This window comes from Stomoxys calcitrans, chromosome 5 (genome assembly GCF_963082655.1).
Source record: "Stomoxys calcitrans chromosome 5, idStoCalc2.1, whole genome shotgun sequence".
NCBI lineage: Eukaryota > Metazoa > Arthropoda > Insecta > Diptera > Muscidae > Stomoxys > Stomoxys calcitrans.
The window spans coordinates 25,825,672-25,848,331 of NC_081556.1; positions in this window are offsets into that span (position 1 = coordinate 25,825,672).

Here is a 22,660-nt window from a genome sequence, read left to right on the forward strand (position 1 = left end):
GTTTTTAAAACGAATCATAACTGGAGATGAAAAATGGATTGTTTACAACAACGTCAGTCGAAAACGATCATGGTCCAAGCATGGTGAACCAGCTCAAACCACTTCAAAGGCTGATATCCGCCAAAAGAAGGTTATGCTGTCCGTTTGGTGGGATTGGAAGGGAGTGGTATATTTTGAGCTGCTTCCAAGGAACCAAACGATTAATTCGGCTGTTTACTGTCAACAATTGGACAAATTGAATACAGCCATCAAGGAGAAGTGACCAGAATTGGTCAATCGTAAAGGTGTCATATTCCACCAGGACAACGCTAGACCGCACACATCTTTGGTCACTCGCCAAAAACTGAGTGAGCTTGGCTGGGAACTTTTGATGCATCCACCATATAGCCCTGACCTACCATTTATTTCGATCTTTGCAGAACTCCCTAAATGGTAAAACTTTCGGCAATGATGAGGCTATAAAATCGCACTTAGTTCAGTTTTTTGCAGATAAAGGCCAGAAGTTCTATGAGCGTGGAATACTAAATTTGCCAGGAAGATGACAAAAGGTTATCAAACAAAATGGCAATTATATATTTGATTAAAGTTCATTCTAAGTTTTATTAAAAATGCATTTACTTTCTTTTAAAAAAACCGCAATTACTTTTTAGGCACCCCATATTTGCAGCTTTTATATGTTTAAGACCCTAAATCTGCAGATTAGTCTATATGGCACATATCTGTAAAAATATCTCAATATGAACCATATTCGGCTCAGATATCGTGGGCTTTGGTAAATATAGCCCAATATGAACCATGTTTAGTTCGAGTGCCAGGGGCCCTAGTACAACTAGCTGTTCCAAATTTCAGCGAAATCGGACAACATGCGCATGTTACAGGCTTAAAACCCTAAAGTGGTATAAATGGTTACTATATGTAAATATCGCGCGATGTGAACTATATTCAGTTCAGAAATCGAAGGCCCTGGTACAACTCGCTGTTCCAAATTTCAATGAAATTTGACATCTAATGCTCCGGTAATGGGACTCTAACTCGGCAGCTATATGTAATTATAGCCCGATATGAGCCATATTCGGCTCGGATATCCGTGGGCTTGGTAGAACTTGCAGCGAAATCGGTCAACAAATGCGTCTTTATGGGCTTAAGACCCTAAATCGACAGATCGGTCGATATGGCAAAATGCAAATTTTCCCATGAACATTCCACTAAGGAACTGCGTCCGATTCAAATTTTATGCTCAATGATTAGGAGCCTCCTTTTTAAAGCCGAGCCCGAACGACGTGCCGCAGGGGGATACCTTTTTGGGGAAAGTTGGAATATGGCATAGTACCTCACAAATGACGCCAGCATTGGGTGGGGATAACCACCGATAAACATTTTTTTCTGATGTTCTCGCCACGATTCGAAATCAGGCGTTGGGTGTCATAGGCGGAAATGCTAACGTGGCCTACCTGTTTACATCCGAATATAATCCGAGTTGGCCCGTTCAAGAATTTGACCTGCGTATGAAAAAAATACAGATCTGTGCCAAATTTCAATTCATATCTCAATTTTTAAAGATTTTAGAGTGATTTCAACAGAAGAACACAGACGGACAGACACCCGGGTATCGTCATTGACTAAATGAATATACCCTTTTTCTTATGATAGTGGGTATACAAATATGGAAGCCTTTGTGCATTGGGGTGTGAGAGCACACGAGACAGTTTTTGGAGTATTTGAGAGAAAAATTCTTCGTAAAATGTATGGACCAGTTTGGATTGATGGAGAGTATCGGCGATGTATGAACCACGAACCGTAAGAGTTGTACGATAAGATAACGTAAGAATCAATGAAGAGGCTCCAGCGAAGTAGTCCCTTGAAGGCAATCACTGTGGTACACGCAAACCGGGACGACCAAAAGTCCGATGGCAAGATCAAATGGTGAAAGACATCTCGAAACTTGGTCTCAGAAATTTAAGAAGGAGCGCATAAGATCGAGGCGCTTGAAACGCTTAACTTTGTCTAATGGAACAAATGTTTGTCATAGCCAATTAAAGTAGATAAAGTAAGTGAATAACATTAACTATCTTGAAAGAGGTCTTGTGCATCCAATGAGAGTACCAGATATATACTTACTGTGAAAATTTAGATATCTGGTGCAAATTTATATTCGGTACAACCAAATACCTTTCCATATAAGGTGCCCATATGCCATTATACTACGTATCGGAAAGTATGATTGCCTATGTGAAAAATGATGTTGTTGTGCATTTGCTTTCGATTTTTTTTTTTTTGCTTATTTTTTTCCTCTGTTTATAATCGTTGGTTTTATTTGCAACAGATTTGTGGAGTAAAAAATCTAAAAAAAATCATTTTGCAGATTTAAAATTTTTTTCATTATTTGTTTTGTTTGTTTGTTAAAAGAGATGTTCGACCATATAACTAAGCGCATATGGACATGGGCCTTCTCCGCTCATGCATCAAACACAAATATATGCACACACAAACACAGACTCAAAACAAACGGATGTACAATGGCCACATGCCTATTTCCGGTTGAGTGCTACAGCCAAAATAGAGTGAAATTCAGTTAAAATTCAGCGTGCAAATGATAGAGGTGTATGTCTACAAATGTATGTTTGTTTGGAGTGTACATATGTTTTTGATAGATCATAGGGGATAGCCATATGAACGATTTCAGAAACGAATGGATATTGTGTAACAGGGTATTCGAACTTTGTGTATTTGCTGTTTTTAAGTATACGCAACGAGTAAAAATCAATTCCTGTTTCGAATTAGTCATGTCCTTCTGTCTGTCCCAAAGTACAGATCGCATTTGTTTTCCGATTACCACCAAATTTCACATATGTAGCTTATTTTTTATTATTTCCGGAAAAATCCGTTCTGATTTACATTCGTTTGTATGGTTGTTTTACTTTGTGCCTCTACCAGCTGGGCTTCGATAGATTCTAAAATGTTTTATTTTTAATATGAGATTGTTCTTTAAAAATGTTGAAGCTAATGATCCAGTTCACTAAGACCTTCTATCCATAATCATTAAAAATCCACAGGAGCATATTTTAGGTTCAAAAACTACCACTACTACACTACTAACAAAGAGTACTATTTTAACCCAAACGGTCTACATGTCCGTTTGGGAAGGTTTTTTCTGCGATGGTCCACTCTTCATTTATTTGACATGCAGTTCATTAGGGCAGTATTTTTTTGGGAATGCGACCTGCAGGCATTTAGCCAACTCCATAAACCTTTTATTTGAGTACCATCGCGATGTGGTCGATTGCTCAAACGCATGGTCCCCAAATGATAATATCATGTTTGAACTATACAACTAAAAAGGTTGTAGACCCAAAGTGTCATGTTTGGTCTTTTTTTCTGTTGAAGGAGGTTTTGAGTGTGGGGCAGCCTCACAGTTACTTATTCCCTAATATTTTGATGGCCACCACAAGACACTTGGTCCCAATTATTCATACCAGATTCGTCGTCTACGCCCTAGGAACTGTCACTTTAGACCTAATTTGTATCGTTGGGCAAACATATCCGTTTTCTGGTTTTGGGGGGAATGCGACGTTGCCCAAACACCTTGATCTTAATTAACCATAGGATACGAGTATACTTACATCGTTATTCCATTTGTAGGTCAATGAAATAATGATCCGAGATCAAACAAAGTATATGTATTCTTGATCTTGATTAAGCCATGTCCGTCTGTCTGTTCATTCCTCCAACTGTCCGTCTGACTGTCAAAATCACGCAAACTTTCAAAGAAGTAAAGCTATGTTTGAAATTTTGACCAAAAATACTTCTTATAAGTGCAGGTCAGTTGGGATTGTGAATGGATCAAATCGGTAAATGTTTTTAAATAGCTTCGATATAAACCGATCTCCCGATTTGACTTCCTAAGTCGCTAGAGGGCGCAATTATTTTCCGATTTGGCTGAAATTTTGCACCAAGTGTCTTATTTTAACTTCCAGCAACTGTGCCAAGTGTGGTTCAAATCGGTTCACAACCTGATAAAGCTCCTCTATAATGCGATCTCGGATCTTGCTTTCGCGAGCATCTAAAGGGCGTAATTATTATTCGACTTGGCTGAAATGTAGCAGGAAGTGGTATGGTTTGACTTCCAACGACTGTGCCCAAGTAAGGTCTAAATCGGTTTACAACCTAATATACTTACTTTACTTTAAATGACCATTAAAAAAAATTTATTCCTGTAGCCGAACGTCGATTAGATGCCAAAGCGCTTCGATCTTCTTCGCATCTTCTCCAATTTCTGGCACCCAGTTTCGAGATGTCGCTCTCCACTTGGTCACTCCATCGGAGTTTTGGTCTTCTCCTATTGCGTTTTTTTCAAGACTTCTTTGCTGGAGCTTCTTCAACCATTCTGACAACAACCTTCTCATAATCAGATATAGCTCCCACATAAACCGATCTCCTTATTATACTTCTTGAGGCTCTAGAGGGTTCAATTCTTTTCCCATTTAGCTGAAATTTTGCACAACGACTTCTTGTATGACCGTTAACATAACTTTCTAAATATGGTCTGAATCGGTCCATAACCTGATATAGCTCTCATATAAGCAGATCTCCGATTTTATTATTTGAGCCACTATAGGGCGCAATTCTTATCCGATTTGGTTGAAATTTTGCACAATGAATTCCACTTTGGTCTCCAACAGCCAAACCAAGTATGGCCCCAATCGGTTTATAACTTGGTATAGCTGAAATAGCATTTCATATTCTTTATCCTCTTTTTTTTTGTCTATAAAGAGATATCGGCCAAATAACTTGACAAATGCGATCTATGGTCGAGAGTATATAAGTCTTCTTGACATTCTGGAGTTCTGTAGAGGCTTTAATTTCTCCCAGGTTAGCCTAGTTCCCCTACTTTTGTGGCTTGTGTGATGTTTATTTTTTATCCCTCAGCAATAATTATATATTTGTTTTGGGATGGGGGATGCGGGCAAAACTACAAAAAAATAATAAGTACGTATACGAGCTAACATTCGAAAAATTAGAATTGTGGGGATTTGGGGTGGGGGAGGGTGTGCTTGGGCCCTGTAGACCCACCCCCCTGCATACGTCCCTGCCCTCCATCATAGAATTGGGGTACTCAAATCTAGTCATTCCGTTTGTAGCATCTCGAAATATTGTACTGCGATCTTTTAAGTGAATGATATTCTTGGCAATGTGAGTGGATCTAGCTACGTCCGTCCGTCTGTCGATAACACAATAACGGTCAAACGAATGAAGCTAGCCGCTTCAAATTTTGCACAGATATTTCTTATTGATGTAAATGGGTCATGAACGGTTCAGATCTGGCCTTTTAGTGCCACTAGGGAGCGTAATTCTATCCAATATAGGCCCCAGAAAACCCGATTTTCCTATTTAACTATTTGATCTTTGAGAGCTCGCAATTATTATTATTCCAAGAAGTTGTAAAATGCGATCCTTGGTGGTGAATATATAAAATTCGGGCCGGCCGAACATAACGCGATTTCAGTTGTTTGGAGTAAATTTAACCGGCTGAAGACAGACAGCTTACAAATTTTCAGATAAAATGGAATAAAGTTGAAGTTTTTTGTTGATGGCAATTGACTCCAATATGTTTCACGTTGGAGTATAAATAAGATTCGGCCCAGCCGAACTTAATGCGCTTTTGTTTGGAATAATTTAAACTGAATGAAGGAATGCAGCTTAACTCCACATACACCTTTTCGGATCAAATGGAATAAAAGTTGACTCTTTACAACTATATTGGCTCTGTTAAATAAAAAACTACCAACAACGAAATGGAACCATCCTGCCTCAAAGGGAACCGTCCTCCCTAAAATTGATTGCTTTATTACAAATTTTTCCCTAATCACGAATCATTGCATTGGGGTTTTCTCATATGTATGATTAAACATATCCATTGTCGATATTTTGCCTCAAATATTTTGTTCATTTTACTATACCTGGTTGTGATGTCATTAGCTCACAAGCAGAAAGAAACAACATTTTATTGTCGTTTAGAAAAATTAAATTATAATTAGAATCATCAAACACCGTTAAATCATCAAAAGAATTTCAGCTCAAATTTTGAAAAACTACTATTTAACATTTAAGCTACTTTGCATTTTGTCTTTATGGCTATCGAATTGTGGTTTGTAATGCCTGAATGTATCCTCCTACTACATATGCAAATTTTATTTTGTCTATTTATGAGGGTAAAAGGTAAATCGAGTTAGTCTGTTCTATGTTTATTCATTGCATAAATCGAGGAGACAATTGTCAAAATAAACAAAACACATAGTACGAAGGCATAGAAAAAGAAAAGAGTTGGTATGGAATAAAGTCGGGCAAAGTTGACACTTTGATACTCTACAATGCGTTTAACATAGTATTACAACATTATAAATCTTATATACAAAAATCAATTTGTGTTTGTTTGTCGGTTTGTTTGTTTGTGTGTTCCCTATAATCTCAAAAACGGTTCAACCGATTTTTTGAAAATAGGGTACTACATTTTTTGATATCTGAAGGGGGGCGTACACTTCCCCCTTACCCTTATATTCAGAAACGCCAGATCTTGGTGATGGGTGGTGCGATTTAAGCGAAATTTTGTGTTTAAAATAAAAATGTGGTATCCAAATTTCGGATGGGGTACCTAGGGGGCAGCACCACCTTCAAAACCTACCAAATATATATAGACCAATCATGACAATATGGGACTCAAATGAAAGATATTTAAGAGTAGAAAACGTATCTGTCCCATCCCATAAACTCCTCTTAAACTAATGCCAATATGGGGTTTAAATAAATGGTATTTGAGAGAAGAGCACGATGGTGATGTTTTTTTTTGTCTAAGGGACCACCTACCCCCGAAGCACCACTAAATCGGACATCATGACAATATCGAGCTGAAATAAAGACTTTTAATAATGGAGCGAGCGAATTCATAGATCAGTAAAAATCATATGGGATTCAGATAAAGCCATTTATATTGCTATGCTTTTGCGATATGCGTATATTATTTTCGCTAAAATCTCTTTAGTTGTCGAAAATAAATATTTAAAGGATAATTTTCTTCCATATAAAGTAAAAGAAGGCGCAGCGGAGCGGGCCCGGTTCAGCTAGTATATTATATATTATAGCTATATCTCAATTTGAACTATATTGACTGAATTAGGTAGGTACAGTAATAGTTAAGGATAAAAAATTGTGAAACACCTTCGATAAACTTGGTTAACCCGAAGCCTTTTGGATCAACGCAGTCCGATTTAAGGGGGTGGGCGACAAACGTGGATGTAAGACTGTGGTGCAGCGAAACAGTCGGTAAGACGGTGAAAATCCTCTTGAGTGATCCGGATCGTGAGAGGACGAGGCTGTTACTGAAAGGAAGTAAGAAGGAAGTCAGTATAGCTTTTGGTGTCATTACGGAACACATAGGACTACGAGCTTATTTATGAATAGGGAATGTGGGGAATATGATGAGACTTTTGCGGCTAACCGACATCGGTACTTAGTTGGGGACACGATACCAGACATGAAAAAACTTAGGGGAGTGGTATGGAATAAAATTAAGGATTTTGTTAGTAGCACGGAATTCCTAACCTAAAATGTTAATTTTCGAGGTTACTTTTTAGTTTTGATTGCGCTCAACAAGGCGATTACTGGTTTAGGTGCATATCCATAGTGGCATGGGACGGATTAATATGTGCACCTCCTTTCAACCAAACCTAACCTAACCTAATCTAACCTAGAAGATCTGTTAATAAAGGATCGGAGTCGGCTATAAAACATTGACCCCTTAACATTGAGCTAAAACTTAAATCGGAGTGTACTCTTTCATATGTGAAAAATATCTTTGCTGTTGCTTAATGAAAAGTAAATTAAATCCAAATCAAGTGAATGTATGTACATGTGAGATCTATGTTCAAATCTCAACCGTTTTCTTCTTATTTCAAGAGGTACAACCTCTGTGCTTAATTGAATTTTACAAATGCATGGAGTGATATACGGACATGGCTGGATTGTATTAAAAATGATTCCGATTTGATTGGTACAACGAAACGACATTACCATTGATAAACTTATCAAAATATAACGGTTATATTGGATAGGTCATGTTGTTAGAATGAATGGAAAAGCTCCAGCGATGAAGTCTTTTGTAGGCAAGCACTGTGGTACATGCTAAACGGGGTTGGCAAAACTCCGATGAAAAATCAAGTGGTGAAAGATATCTCGAAACTTGGTTTCGGCGATTGGAGAAGAAGCGCAGGAGATCGAGGCGCTTGGAAAACTATACTAAGCTCGGCTAATGGGACAATTATTCTGTCATAGCCAATTATTATAAAGTTAAAGTAAAGACTACGTAGCCGAGTTGGTAGTATGCTCGGTCGTGGGTTAGATTCCCAACAGAGACCTTGGTCTGTCGCTACTGTGGTAACACAATGGTCTTAAAATTGTTTAAATGAGTCCGAAAAGGACTGTCATTCTTTCCTAAACTAACCTAAACTAAAGATTCGATTGGTATACTTATTCCTATGTACATCTTTCTATATTCTGTGTGTTACAAACAAATTAAAATATTTGTAGTACTCAGTAGTATCACAGTATTGGTGTAGACTGAACCCTGTTTTATTGTCATACAATATAGTAAAATTGTGATTAGGATGGTCAGGATAATTAACTTAATATACAAAAAAAATTGGAGAAGGAATTACAATACGCTTAAAAAACAATGGGGAAAATTATCCATGCGGCTAATTGTGTTTAGAAAACTTTAATATGTTTTGGGCAGGCAATTCATTTGCAAATAATTTGAATTTGAAAATTAACAATATTTAAACAAGCACAAAAAAAACCATAAATATTTAGTTAATATTAAAAAAAAAAAAAAAAAAAAAACAATTGAAAACATGAATCCTGTATATAGGTAAACACAGCCATTTGAGAAAAAGTTCAATGCGTAGAAGCATCTCTTAAGCTTATAGGGAGTTTTAAAGAAAGTGAAGATTTCACTCTGTTATAAACCAATGGAAATGCTGAATAGCAGAAATGCTAATGCAATGTGGAAGATACATTGTTTAAGAGGCTGGTGGTAAAAGGAACTGATTCTGACAAATTCTGGATAAGCTAATTCCTGTAGATCTGAAAAAGGAAAACGAAATCAATGTCACTAGTGAGCTGCTCTGTGGTATAATTCTGTCAACGATTAGTGGGATCAATGAAAAGGATGATTTTAATCGAGTTTGAGATCACTTCATAAAACGCTAAATAAGTCTGAAATACTATAGTTTGAAATCCACTCTCAAAATTGGGATTAACTGAGTTGTCGTAGGAGGTAATACATTTTGGAAGGAATACTGAGGAAAGTACAACCAACTTAAAGCTTGTTAAGTTGGGCTGGTACGAGTGTTATATACACTTCACCGTGTAGCGCATTTGTCAAGTTCATTTGGACGGTTTATTTTCTATTAGATGAAAAAAAAAGGATAATAGAAGGTCAAGCAATAAATCCTATGGATTTTTTTATATAAAGGGTGATTTTTCAAGAGCCATAGGAAAGTTCTAATGTGTCATTTGAAGCGGGCTTGTCTGTATAGACACGAGCTTTAACATAGTCCCACAAGAAATGGTCTTAAGTTGTTCAACGCACGATCTAGGTGGCCAATCGACCGGTCCCGAACGTGAAATAAAAAGTCCAAAGAACTCGACTCTCAATAAGTCCAATGTTACGCGTGCTGTGTGGCATGTGGCACCGTCTTGTTGAAACCACATGTCATGCAAATCAAGCTCTTGCATTTTGGGCAGAAAAAAGTTGGATATCATCTCACGGTAGTGCTCACCATTCACAGTAACGTTACGATTCGCATCATCTTTGAAGAAGTACGGTCCAATGATGCCACCATCCCATAAACAGGACCAAACTGTGAGTTTTTCTGGATGCATTGGTAGCTCTTGCAATGCTTCTGGCTGATCTTCACTCCAAAATCGACAATTCTGCATATTCACGTAACCATTGAGCCAAAAATAAGCTTCGTTGCTTAATGGAAGAAGCGCGCGATAAATTTTCTTAGCAGAGCTCGCATTTTGATAATAAAATTCAATAATTTGCAAGCCTTGTTCGTTTGTAAGACGATTCATGATTAAATTATAAACCAAACTGAGGAAGGAGATCAGTAAGAATGCAGAAGAATGAAGATCAGACAGAATGCATCCAGAAAAAGTCACAGTTTGATGCGGCTTATGGGCTGGTGGCATCATTGGACCGTACTAATTTAATGATGCGAATCGTAACGTAACTGCGAATGGTGAGCGCTACACGCGTAACAATGGACTTATTGAGAGGCGAATTCGGTGAACATTTTATTTCACGTTCGGGACGCCTTTAGACTATGTGGGGCTATGTTAAAGCACATGCCTAACTGCCCAATTGACGCATTGGAAGACAATATTGAAGCATTTATTCGTGAGATACCAGCCGAAATGTTGGAATGAGTATGCCAAAACTTGACTAAGCGGATGGACTATTTGAGGCGCAGTCACAGTCAACATTTGCAAGAAATAATCTTCAAACATTAAATTATATGGACCGTACTATCGATTCAAATAAAGATTTTATGAATTTTTCTGAAGTTTATGTGTTTTGTTTTCTTTGAAAAACTTTCCTATAACTCTAAAAAAAATCACCCTTTAGTAGTGCCTCGCACTCGACTTCAAGTAAAGTCTTAGGTGTCCGATCCGAAACCTTTTCAATTCCTTCTAGTTTTCAAAGGCCCATACAAAAAAATTTATTGCTTTGTAATTCCTTCTTAGTTTACTGAATTTTTAATGTGTGGACAATACTCGTGTACCAAAATAGTTTCGATTGCTAGTAATGGGGTTCTTCTTGTATTCATCTATGCTCCCAATCACATGCGAAAACTTTCCAATTCTTCTTATTCTCTCTTTAAAGGATTTATCATTAAAAGTCATAAAGTACTTCCAACAAACACAAAAGTCTCAAAACTGTAGCCTTTAATATCTACCCTTAAAAACGCTACCGAAACTTTAGGATATCGAATTTCTTAGCCAAAAAAGTTTTTGCGTTGTTGTTTCGTCATAAAACTTTAAAAATCCCATCATCGTCAAATGTCAGTTTCCTATTACACTTCAAGGGGCGTCTGGTTTAAGCTTTTGTTTCCGTTTTCAGTTTTTTTTGGCGCTTCCTTTTCGAGTGATGGCAAAACAAGAGACAACAACAAGCTGCATGAATGGCAAGAAGTATGAATGAATATGAAAGGAACTGAAGAACTGTGAAGTTGAAGTTGAACCAATGGCAATGGCTGTGACTGTGGCTAAAACTAGAAAACTAATTACAATTAAAACATGTAATGAAAATAGCAGACATAACCATGAAAACCATTAAAAACTAGAAATATGCTTAATATTAAATTTAAAAAAACGCGACGAAAACAACATCAGCGGCCAAATAATAGCAGACCCAATTTGACATAAAACAAAGTGACAGCTCGACAAGGCGGAAGAAAAATATTCATTAGATGAGCTTCCAAATTGGAATAAACATTCAGTCAGTCATTCCTTAGCAATTCAGCCAAGCATTTTATGTTGCAAGTTTTCTCCAGATTTTCATTCGAATGTACGTTTTGAGAAGGAAGAATAAAAACAGGACAACAACCACAGACATGCCAACCAGTGACAAACAAGTAACCAACCAACCGACCAGCCAGACAGCCAAACAACACCCAACCAACCAAATGGATAAAGGAAGTTGAGAAATTTTCTGTCATATAGAAAAACTTCCTTCCTAACTTGTTATTATATTGATAGTTGATGCGAATTGGAGTTGGTGTCTTTGAAGGTTGGGCGGCTGACATTGAACGCAGCAGATAATGAAGACGAACACGAAGGCGGTGATGATGGCTCAGTGGATAACCCACACTGTGGGTGGCTTGCTCTGGGGCGGATGGTGGCTTACAGGAAGTGACAGGAAAGCCGTGTCTGGCATGACTTCTGCCATCCAAAGCTCTTCATAATGATAACACCAAGAATAATGATGATTATGACGATGACGTGCTTGTGTTGTATAAAATTAACTATTACAATGACTGCTACTCGAACAACAACACCATTACCATCACCCGAGCCAACTTTAGAAGAGCCCAAAATCCTATTGCCACTACAGAGTATCCCACCAACCAGTCAGCCAGCAAGCCATCCTTACTTCCTGGGCAAAAGTGTATAAGGATATGCGAACACTTGAAAATATCCTTTAGCAGGCCGGAGCCGCCTAAAAAGTCAAATCAACACCTTATGCTCATTTATCATTTTTTCTTTTACAAACAAACCCGAAGAAAAAAACCAACGACGTATAAATTCAAGTATTCCATGCAGTTTTCAAAAACACAATGAAATACGTGCCAGGATATGAAAGAGAGAGAACGAAGGCTTGGCTTTAGTATTTTAAACTGTGGATAGGTTTAAACAGTTACCTGAAGGATGGTTGTGTTGAGGGATGTCTTTAAAGAACTTAAAAATGATAAATCGTATGCTTATTACAGACTGCTCAGGAAGCCATTAAATTCTTGTCCAGCAAATTCTGATTTCGAGGTCTATTTTTAATAGTTGAAGAACTCTTAAAATATGGCTGATCCATATTGGATCTGTTCATAGTGCTTCGTTGAGGTAGATCAGGCATACGTAAAGCAGATGACTTTACGAGGCTACAAACATAACATAACAAAACCCCTCGATTCTTTAGTAATACCGAAGGGCAGCGACATAGACATATTGATTAGTATACGGATCGACTCAGAATACTTTGCGGGTTGATTATCATTTAAACTTTGCATTCGTTCGACTTCAAATTTCACAGAGACATTCTTTTTTGGTCTAGAGACGAAGCATATTACAGTTGGAAGAAACCGGTTCAGATTTAGATATGCAAATGTAAATTTGCCCATTAACATTCCATTAAGTAACAGCGGCAAACTTCTTACATATCAATGAGTGCTGGACGATTCAAGTTTTAAGCTCAATGACAAGGAGCCTCTTTATTATAGCCGAGTCCGAATGGGGTGCCGCATTGGAATACCTTTTTGGAGGGAAGATTTTACATGGAAAAGTACCTGACAAATGACTCCAGCATGAGGAGAAGATAACCACCGCTTAAAAATATTTTCTGGTGTTCTTGCCAGTATCAGAACCCAGACTTTCAGTGTCGATTTTCACATCTAGAGTCTTTGTCACTGCATTTGTCTTGACTGGTCTGACTTTAATGGTGAATTTCATGTTCACTTCTAGAGCTTGCCACTCTCTTATGACTCTTTCCATATCTAGTGATTTCTATCAAAATCGGTTCAGATCAAAATATATCTTCTATATATGTACTGTACTGATTGCCCGATTTACACATATAGAGTCGTACTTGTTAACATTTTGCTCCAATTTTCCCAAAACACCTCCGCCGAAGTCCATTAAAATCGGTTCAGAATTAGATATAGCGTCCATATAGTAATAACGCCTAATTTACATTTATACGATAGGTGTAGGGTATTATATAGTGGGCACTTCCCGAATTTTGCCCACCTTACTTGTTGTGGTTGTTTCTGTAGGGTACTTTATTTCTTTTTACCACACCAGTACTTTGGTACGGAGTTTTATAAATTTTTGCATTTGTTTGAACTGCTAGGAAGGACAAGTGTTCGACAAGGTATATGACCGTGTCGATCCTTCACTGGTACGAGGTTATCAGTATGCTTACACTAAAAGACGCACAGTGGGGTAAAAACAAAAAATTTAGCAAAAACTACGCCATTTGAGAACGGATAGGGATAACCCTTTGAAATTGGAAATTATTAAAGATGAGGTGTTATCAAGGTTTTAGGTGGTCCGAGATTGGCTTCGTATATTTTAAATTATGAAGGCAATTGTGGTTCGATTCTCATTTTGATTTGGATTGGCGATAAAATTTACAATGACTTTGCTGCGGTATGCGTCAACATCGGATATTAAAATTCAAAGTTACACATTTTGGAAATAAAACAAATAAAAGCGTGCTAAGTTTGGTCGGGCCGCATGTTATATACCCTCCACCATGGATTGCATTTGACGGGTTCTTTTCCCAGTGTTTCTTTTTAGGCAAACAAAGGATAAAAGGAAATAATTGCTATGCTAATTGATTTTAAACAACCATAGTTGAAGTCTTTGTGTAAAATTTCAGCCAAATCAAATAATAATTGCGCCCTGTAGAAGCTCAAGAAGTAAAGATCCCCGATTGGTTTATATGGCAGCTATATCAGGTTATGGACCGATTTAAACCATATTTGACACAGTTGTTGGAAGTCATAACAAAACCCCTCATGCAATATTTCAGCCAAATCGACTAGGAATTGCACCCTCTAGGGGCTCAAGAAGTCAAAACCTCACTTCGGTTTATATGATAGCTATATCAGGTTATGGACCAATTTGAATCATACTCAGCACAGTTATTGCAAGTCATAACAAAACACCTCATGCAAAATTTCAGCTAAATCGGATAATAATTGCGTCCTCTAGAAGTTCAAGAAGGCAAGATCCCAGATAGGTTTAAATGGCAGCTATATCCGGTCAGGGGTCGATTTGAAACATATTTGGCACAGTTGTTGGAAACCATAACAGAACCCCTCATGCAAAATTTCAGCCAAATCGGATAAGAATTACGCCCTCTATTTATTACGCCCTATATTTATTTATGTTTATGTGACAGCTATATCAGGTTATAGACCGATTTTTAATCATATTAAGCACAGCTGTTGCAAGTCATAACAAAACGCCTCATGCAAGATTTCAGTCAAATCGTATAAGAATTGCGCCCTCTAGTGGCCCAAGAAGTCAAGATCGTTTTATATGGCAATAGCTGCTAAAATATGGACCTATATGGCTCAGTCCCAATTGACCTACACTAATAAGAAGTATTTGTGTAAAATTTAATGCGACTAGATCGACTTAAAATCTCATGACGACCAAGAATATATATACTTTATGGGGTCTTAGATGAATATTTCAAGGAGTTACAAACAGAACAAAAACATGCATTTAAATTAGTCTTCATTGAAAAAATTGTTTAAATACCTTAATATCGGTTCCAACCATTTCAAATTTTATAGAATTATTTATATCCACTCTCAAATCACATATTTTGTACTAGTTGTTTTTCGTTTCTATCCCACTGTGGGACGGTGAGTTGATAGTACCTTTCATGATGTAGTTGTCTACCATATGTCGATGGTAATTTGGGTATCGGCGACTTCACTTTGGCAACATTCTTTTAATAATGTGAAGTTAGAGTCCATATATGGAGGTCTGGTGCACACGAGAGTTCCCCATATTTTGGTGAATTGTGTAAAAAGACCGGATAATCAACGCATCACGAGCGGAGGGCTCGAATAGAAATATTGTAACCATACGAACTTCGAAAGGAGGGATTTTACTTTGGGAACCACGTTTTTTTTTGTTTTCAGAGAACCTGTCCTAAATGGGGTAAAGCTGCCGGTTTTTATGTGGGCCAAGAACTTGCCCAGAAACTAAGCTGTGCTCTACCCCTGTCACACCTCTCTAGGAAAGAGTTGGAAGATGTTACCATTATTGATCTTAGGCCTTGCATCCATATGTTGGGTCTGTACCATCGACGACTGAGGAGTCAGTTTTAGGCATTCTTCTGTTCTGCTGGGGGATGAAAATGCGGCCCGACTGATTATATACCAGGGAATTGCTTCCTTCTTGACGGGTTGGACGTCGTTTACCCCCAAAAATGATCTCTTGGTTACCGAAAAACGAAGCGGCCGACGAGCTGGCAGGGAATGAATCTCTGATTGGCGCATATCGAGCTACGGAGTCAGTAAGATCTCTTTTTCTCTTCTTCTAACTCCATTTAGCCGTCTGCCAAAATCACGATAGCGGTCGAACGAATTAAAACATTCGCTTGAAATTGTGTACAGACTCTTCTAATATATTTAGGTCGTCGAGGATTTCAAATATTCCATAGGTATCAGTTCAGATTTGGATTTAGCTTCCACATAAACCGATCTCCCGATTTTACGTTTTGAGCCCCTGGAAGCCATTATTGTTATTCGATTTGGCTGTGGTAAAATATGGCTTAAATTGATGTATAACCTGATATAGTTAGTGAAGCGTCGTGTCTCGCGTAAATTAGGTGATTCGTCAGTGAGTTCCAAATCAAATCACGTGATGTTGCGTGAACGTTATCGAATTAAAATTCTAAAGGGTGAGGGTGAGTGAAAAAATCATGCACATCACACTAATTACGACACACGAGACATTCATGACTACTGAGAGAGACATTCATAAAGAAAAACGATTTTTTTCATGATCTCAAATCATACGGTATTTTAACGATAGAATTCGGGCACACTGTCACAAATGGAGAAGTAGAACAATTTTTGTCCACAGAGCGCATAAGAGTTTATGCAGTGGTGATACTTTTTATACATTAATATTCGTACGGTTAAATGCTGTATAAATTTGTAAAAATATCTTTTCTATCGTGACTCGTGAGTTAATCGTGAATCATGAGCAGTGTTGCCACTCAAGAAAATTAATTCCTACCAATATTTAAGAAAAATCCTACCAAACCAGACCAAAACCTACCAAATGTTCTATAAGTCAAAATGTGGTATGTTGTGTATTTTTAGCTACCGCCGAACAGTTGGCCATTGTGCCATTCCACTTTGAACACATCAAATTACATTATACACATTTTCAAATCTACAAAGTACTAGATCGTCGTTATTCATGGAGGACCTAGACATACCTGTTCGTCTATTTTTTGAAACCTAAAGTTCAAAAATGTCCTATATCTTGATAAAAAAAAACCTTTATACTGATCTCCCGATGAGAAATCTTCAGTTCAGAAAGTCATATTTCTGCCTCAATTTCAATGAACAGCCGTGCCGGATAAAGCTATCTTTCGACTTTAGTGTTTGAGCCTAGAAAGACGATTTTACTGCCCATTTTCGTTGAGTTGAATGGACCATGAGTATGGACCAGATTTGGCCATATTTGTATGCAGATGCTACATATGCTGTTTTCCGACTGAAGGCATTGAATGCACAAAACTCGCATTTCCTACCCAGATTTACAAAATCTAGAAGAGATCGCTTAACACTCGTACCTGTTATAGTCAATATAACAACTTACGTCCTTTTTTCTGAACTTTGAAGCAGTGAAACCGCTTGTAACAATACTATATATGGTTTAATTCTGCAGTCATAACATATTAAGGACCGATTTGAGATTTGAAATAGGTATTCGAAGATTTAATCGAAATCAAAGTGCAACATTTCAAAATTTTTTACATTTTTGCAAATACCAGTGAACGCAGAACCGATTCATTGTGTGCTGACTTAAATTTGCTGAACATAAAAAGCCAAAAAAGGATATAGGCTTAAGATTACAAAAAAAAAAAAAAAAATAATACCGTACTCAAATAACACATGCATGAATAAATCGCAGGAATAGGCTTTTTATTTGTGGTACTCTAGTTTGAAATTTTGGTAATTTAACATAAGAAATGTTACATGAACACGTCACTCAAGTACATATATTGAAGCAACTATATGTTTCCGTTTCTTTCACAACGTGACTTATTTACAAATACCATTTTAAGAGCAATCGCATGGTGCAAAGTGTTAGCGTTGCTTATAAGCGTCTTCTTCCTTTTTGTGCTTTCTTCCGGTATGTTTAGTTGGTTGGATATGTGTAGCTAAAATCCTTGTTGATTGTTCAGCATGTTGTTGCTGCTGCTGTTTTTGAGCTTATAATGTCAAAAAGTAATTAATCATAGCTTTAAGTATGTTGAAAATTGCAAAGGTTATTTTCTTCATTTATTTTCAATGCTTGCTGCCTTTGTTCATCTTTCGCTAATGTTGTTTTTCCTACCGCTTTTCATGGTCCTTTGTCTAAGATGAATGACTGACTGACTCAATGAGTGGAGGGAATGAATGAATGTTTGTTTTTTTGCTACCACTCCATTGGAACATTGAAAACTTGCTGCTGTTAATTTTTCTTCTATTACATCGAAACGCCACAAAAAAAAAATTAATGTTTTGTTACTTTGGATTTTGTTGTTTCCGGCAGTGCCACCCGTTTGGTGTCGTTATGCCAAAGTTGCCTTAATTTTTGAGTTTTCTGGCTCACTAACTCATGGTGGCAAACAAACAATGAGGGAAAAAGTATTGGTTACCAGTCATCTATCTAAAAGCCTTAATTTCTACCATTTACAATTTTGCTCTTGAAACCGTTCTATTTGGCAGAGGGAAGCTTTTTTTGTTACAACCTAAACTTGCAGCGGGCAAAAAGAGCAGTGAAACCTGAAGAAAAAAAAAACTGACATTTATAACAAGAAGCCAAAAAATCAATTGAGACATTGTGTTAACAATATTGAGTTGTCTGTTAACCATTTCCTTTGGTTTTTTGTAGCATCCATCATAAGATGGAAAGAAATACTAGCTTTGTTATACCCTTTGTAACATATCGAAGTATTGATTTAAAACCCTTTAAAATATCAAGAATAAAGATCGACATGACATTTTTCGAATATGTAAAGCTAACCACTCTAGATTTTGTACAAGTACTTCGTGCTGTTAAGGTCGGTTGAAGTTGAAAAAAGGCTTAATGGGAGAAAATGCTCTCATAAAAACCAACCTCCCGATTTGACTTTTTGAACAGAGGAAGCAATAACTTCATGATTTAGCTGACATTTTGTTAAATATCTGCTAGTATTACATCCAACATTCTTACCTGGTATGGTATTAATCGATACATTGCCTTATTAGCTCTTTTGGAGTTTATTCTTATTAATGAAAATCATCTTCAGAACTTGACTTTTGCCATGCATTGTGGAGTGTATTCTAGATTCGGTCCAGTCGAACTTAACACGCTTTTGCTTGTTTGGTTTCAGCCTACTTTTTTCAGTACAACAAAATGTTTAAGTCATATCCTTCCTTGTTAAGACAAGAGAAGATAATTAACGACAATTTTCTTTTATTTGCTGATTATTGGGAGACTGTTTGTCTGCCCGTCAGCGTATATTTCATTTGTGTCCTTTAAACGTCACATCTCGTAAAATCATCAATCCTGGAAAACTTTTTCATCATCATCATCATCTTCTGAGTCTTCTGGCCATAAAATCAGTTTGTCATTCTTGGTAATATGACATATTGTTAATTTGAGTGGAAAATCATCATGATAATAATATGAGCAAGAAAAGCAAATCGATAACCTTGTTGGATAACTCACAATGACATTGAATATTGTAAGGCACTGAAGTGGAACATTTTTATATGAATACTGGAATAATTGTTATTTTTGATCATTAAGTAGAATTTACCATAAAAATGTTTAAGGAATGTAAGCTTTATTAGTCTCTTAGAGAAGATGAATGTATCAGACTGAGTCCCGACCTAATCTAGACAATTTTACTTGAGAAAATTGTCAGTGTATAGAAGATAGTTTTCTGGGGTGTAGGTGCCATTCCATCATCAGGAGGGGTGTTCTCGCCGATTCTATGTAACCTCGTGATTAGTGAAATGGTGGATCTCGGTGGGGATGGTACGAGAATTATCGCTTATGCGGACGACGTTGTGCTGCTGGTTCGAGGCAGGTTTCTGTAGACGATCATCGAGATCATGGAAGGGTCAGGGAGGAGTTTGTTGCGATAGGCTACCAGAAATTGGTTGGGGACCAACTCAGGGTAGTCGGTGTTGGTGCTATTCACGCATATATATAAGATACCGGAGTTCAGAATCAACCATCCTCCTTAAGCATGCCGAGCTGCCTCAGCCTAAGTGCGACCTTGCGGCTCGTCTCAGGGACATAATAATATTTTGTGACTCCATCTTGTATCAATCGGTGTAGATCGAAGTCTCTTCCTCCTCAAGTGCAGCATTTGCCCTCCATTAATCCCTCTCAGGAAAACGAACTGCGAATGCCCTCACTCCAGCCTAAGTGCGACCTTGCGGCTCGTCTCAGAGACATAATAATATTTTGTGCATCAGAGTAGACTCCCAATCCAGTCCCTGACTCCATCTTGTATCAATCGGTGTAGATCAAAGTCTCTTCCTCCTCAAGTGCAGCATTTGCCCTCCATTAATCCCTCTCAGGAAAACGAACTGCGAATGCCCTCACTCCAGCCTAAGTGCGACCTTGCGGCTCGTCTCAGAGACATAATAATATTTTGTGCATCAGAGTAGACTCCCAATCCAGTCCCTGACTCCATCTTGTATCAATCGGTGTAGATCAAAGTCTCTTCCTCCTCAAGTGCAGCATTTGCCCTCCATTAATCCCTCTCAGGAAAACGAACTGCGAATGCCCTCACTCCAGTCGGCACGGGTGCCAGATAGTCGGAGATCCACCTCAGTCTACCCTCCTGGCTGCTCGTAGACAATAAGATAATCCGGATAAAACCCATGGATACACGAAAAAGAGAAAGCTAAAAAACTATACCTAGTTCGGAATATTTATTTTTCTAAAAGTTGTTGGTTTGGAAAATTATGGTGTATTGACTTTACATTAAAAATAGGTCCATTTCATTAATTGTGATTAATGAACAAGACAATTTGAAGAATGTAAACAATTTGAGAATAACTATTTGCCTTAAATTGTCTATTAAAATATTTGTTCGAAATAGACGTGCTTTATTAGCAAATTTAGGCAAAAATTGGTAAATTTTTTTTATATCATCAGTTATCAACATATCAAAACTCCTACACCCACCAAAAACTTTCCGTGTTAAAATATGTATTTGGAAAATTGCAAATTGAAAGCCACAAAACAAGTAAATAGAATTTTCTCTTATTATTGGCAATCTATAGTGAATGAATTTGATTGTTTTCAACATAAAATTTTATAGTAAAATTTATGATTATTATTGAACTATAAAACGAAATTCTTTGTTCTTGGAAAACCCATCTTCGGCAGAACACAAAAAGTAAATAAAAACAAACAACTTACAATATAAGAAAAAAAATTCCGACATAAACACCCTAGAATTAGCTCAGCTCCAATGGTTAATTGAGCATTTCTCTGTGGCAATAAACAAAACTTCTTCGTTTCGGTTTAAGATGTTGTTAACTTTATATGCACCACCTACACCAACCAACTTCACTTTAGAATTTCGTATCCTTTGTTGCTATTTCAATTTGAAAACGAGTTCAAAGGATGAATGCATGAATGCAGTTCATTTTCGTTTGGTAACAACAACATATGGTGTACAGCAGTGAGAATGACGGGTGATGGTATGAAGAGTGGAGTTGGATTCAATGTTGAGTTTAAATGAAGTTAAGAAAAATAAGGGGCTTAAGGATGTTTTGCAGTACAGGATAATCGATCATTCTATTGTTAGTAAAGACAAGTCTTCTTCGCCAAAGAATCAGTGCTAGATCCAAACCTTTATTGCCTGTGTCATAACTTTAAAATCAATCTTTGATCCATGAATGCTGAATAATGGTTTCGCATATACGATCTTTGCCTATACTCCGAGCAGTTCGTTTACTGCTTCTTTGGAGTAGTGCAATATTTCACTAGCTAATGTTTTTCTATGAGTGAGACCATCTAGAGTTGATTGAGTTGGAATTGATACTTTCCTAGATATCTAATCGATAGATATATAGATAAATAAGGCAAAATTTAGTAATTGGGGCTGTGAGAATAAAGGAAAGATTAATTTTGTGCTGAGATTGTCGAGAAACAACACAGATAATGGAAGGGAAACGTGAACTATCTTGATTATCACGGAGCTTTTGATCCAATAACAAAGACGAAGTTTCAGGCGGAGTAGAAAATGCTGATGCTATGATTATAATCTTGGACTAACGGTACCCCGAAACAAAACCCATCTGATAGATCATTCTGTAAGGAAAATTACGAAATGATACTTCAACAACAGGGAACTGATTCTTTTGCCCTAACCACTGTTGGTCAACAAATAATTGTCTTACCTACCTCGTTACAAATTCACCAGGATGCATTACTTCCACTTAGGGTAATAGCTGTGGCAGCTCCTGTTTCCAATACGTCCTCACATTAGATACACGCATACATAAATAAGAATATGGCTACAACAAAACGTATACACAATAGCATACAATACATTCACAGCTTATTTGTAGTAAATTCTTGGCTATTGCAAATTTATGGTTAACAATCGCAGCTGTTACAGATGCTATTTCAGGCATTCAAGTGTAAGTGTATTTCTCAGATTCCAGATTCAAGGCACCAGCAACCGTAGCGATAGCAGCAACAGACAGCCGCTCCGTTTAGATTGGAAGCCAAACAACGCTTGATATTGGCAACAAATCGAAACTTTGTTGGGGGCTGTGTACACTTCAGCTTAGGGTTTTTGGAATTTCTCATTGTATTCGACTCCTTTGATATCCTGCTGTGTAGGTGTGTGTGAGATGCAGGCTTATTGGGTGTCGTTGCTGGTGTTGCTGTTGAGTTCCTTTTCATTTAATGTTTATGAATGCGATTATTTGTTAGAAATATTTATATGCGTTTTTCCCAGACAATTTTCATCCTGGTATTATGGGTGCCTTTCTTCTTCTTCATCGTCTCCTTGGATGCTGTAGACACTGAATAGATATATTCTCATTGATGCCAGTATTGGCCAAAGAGG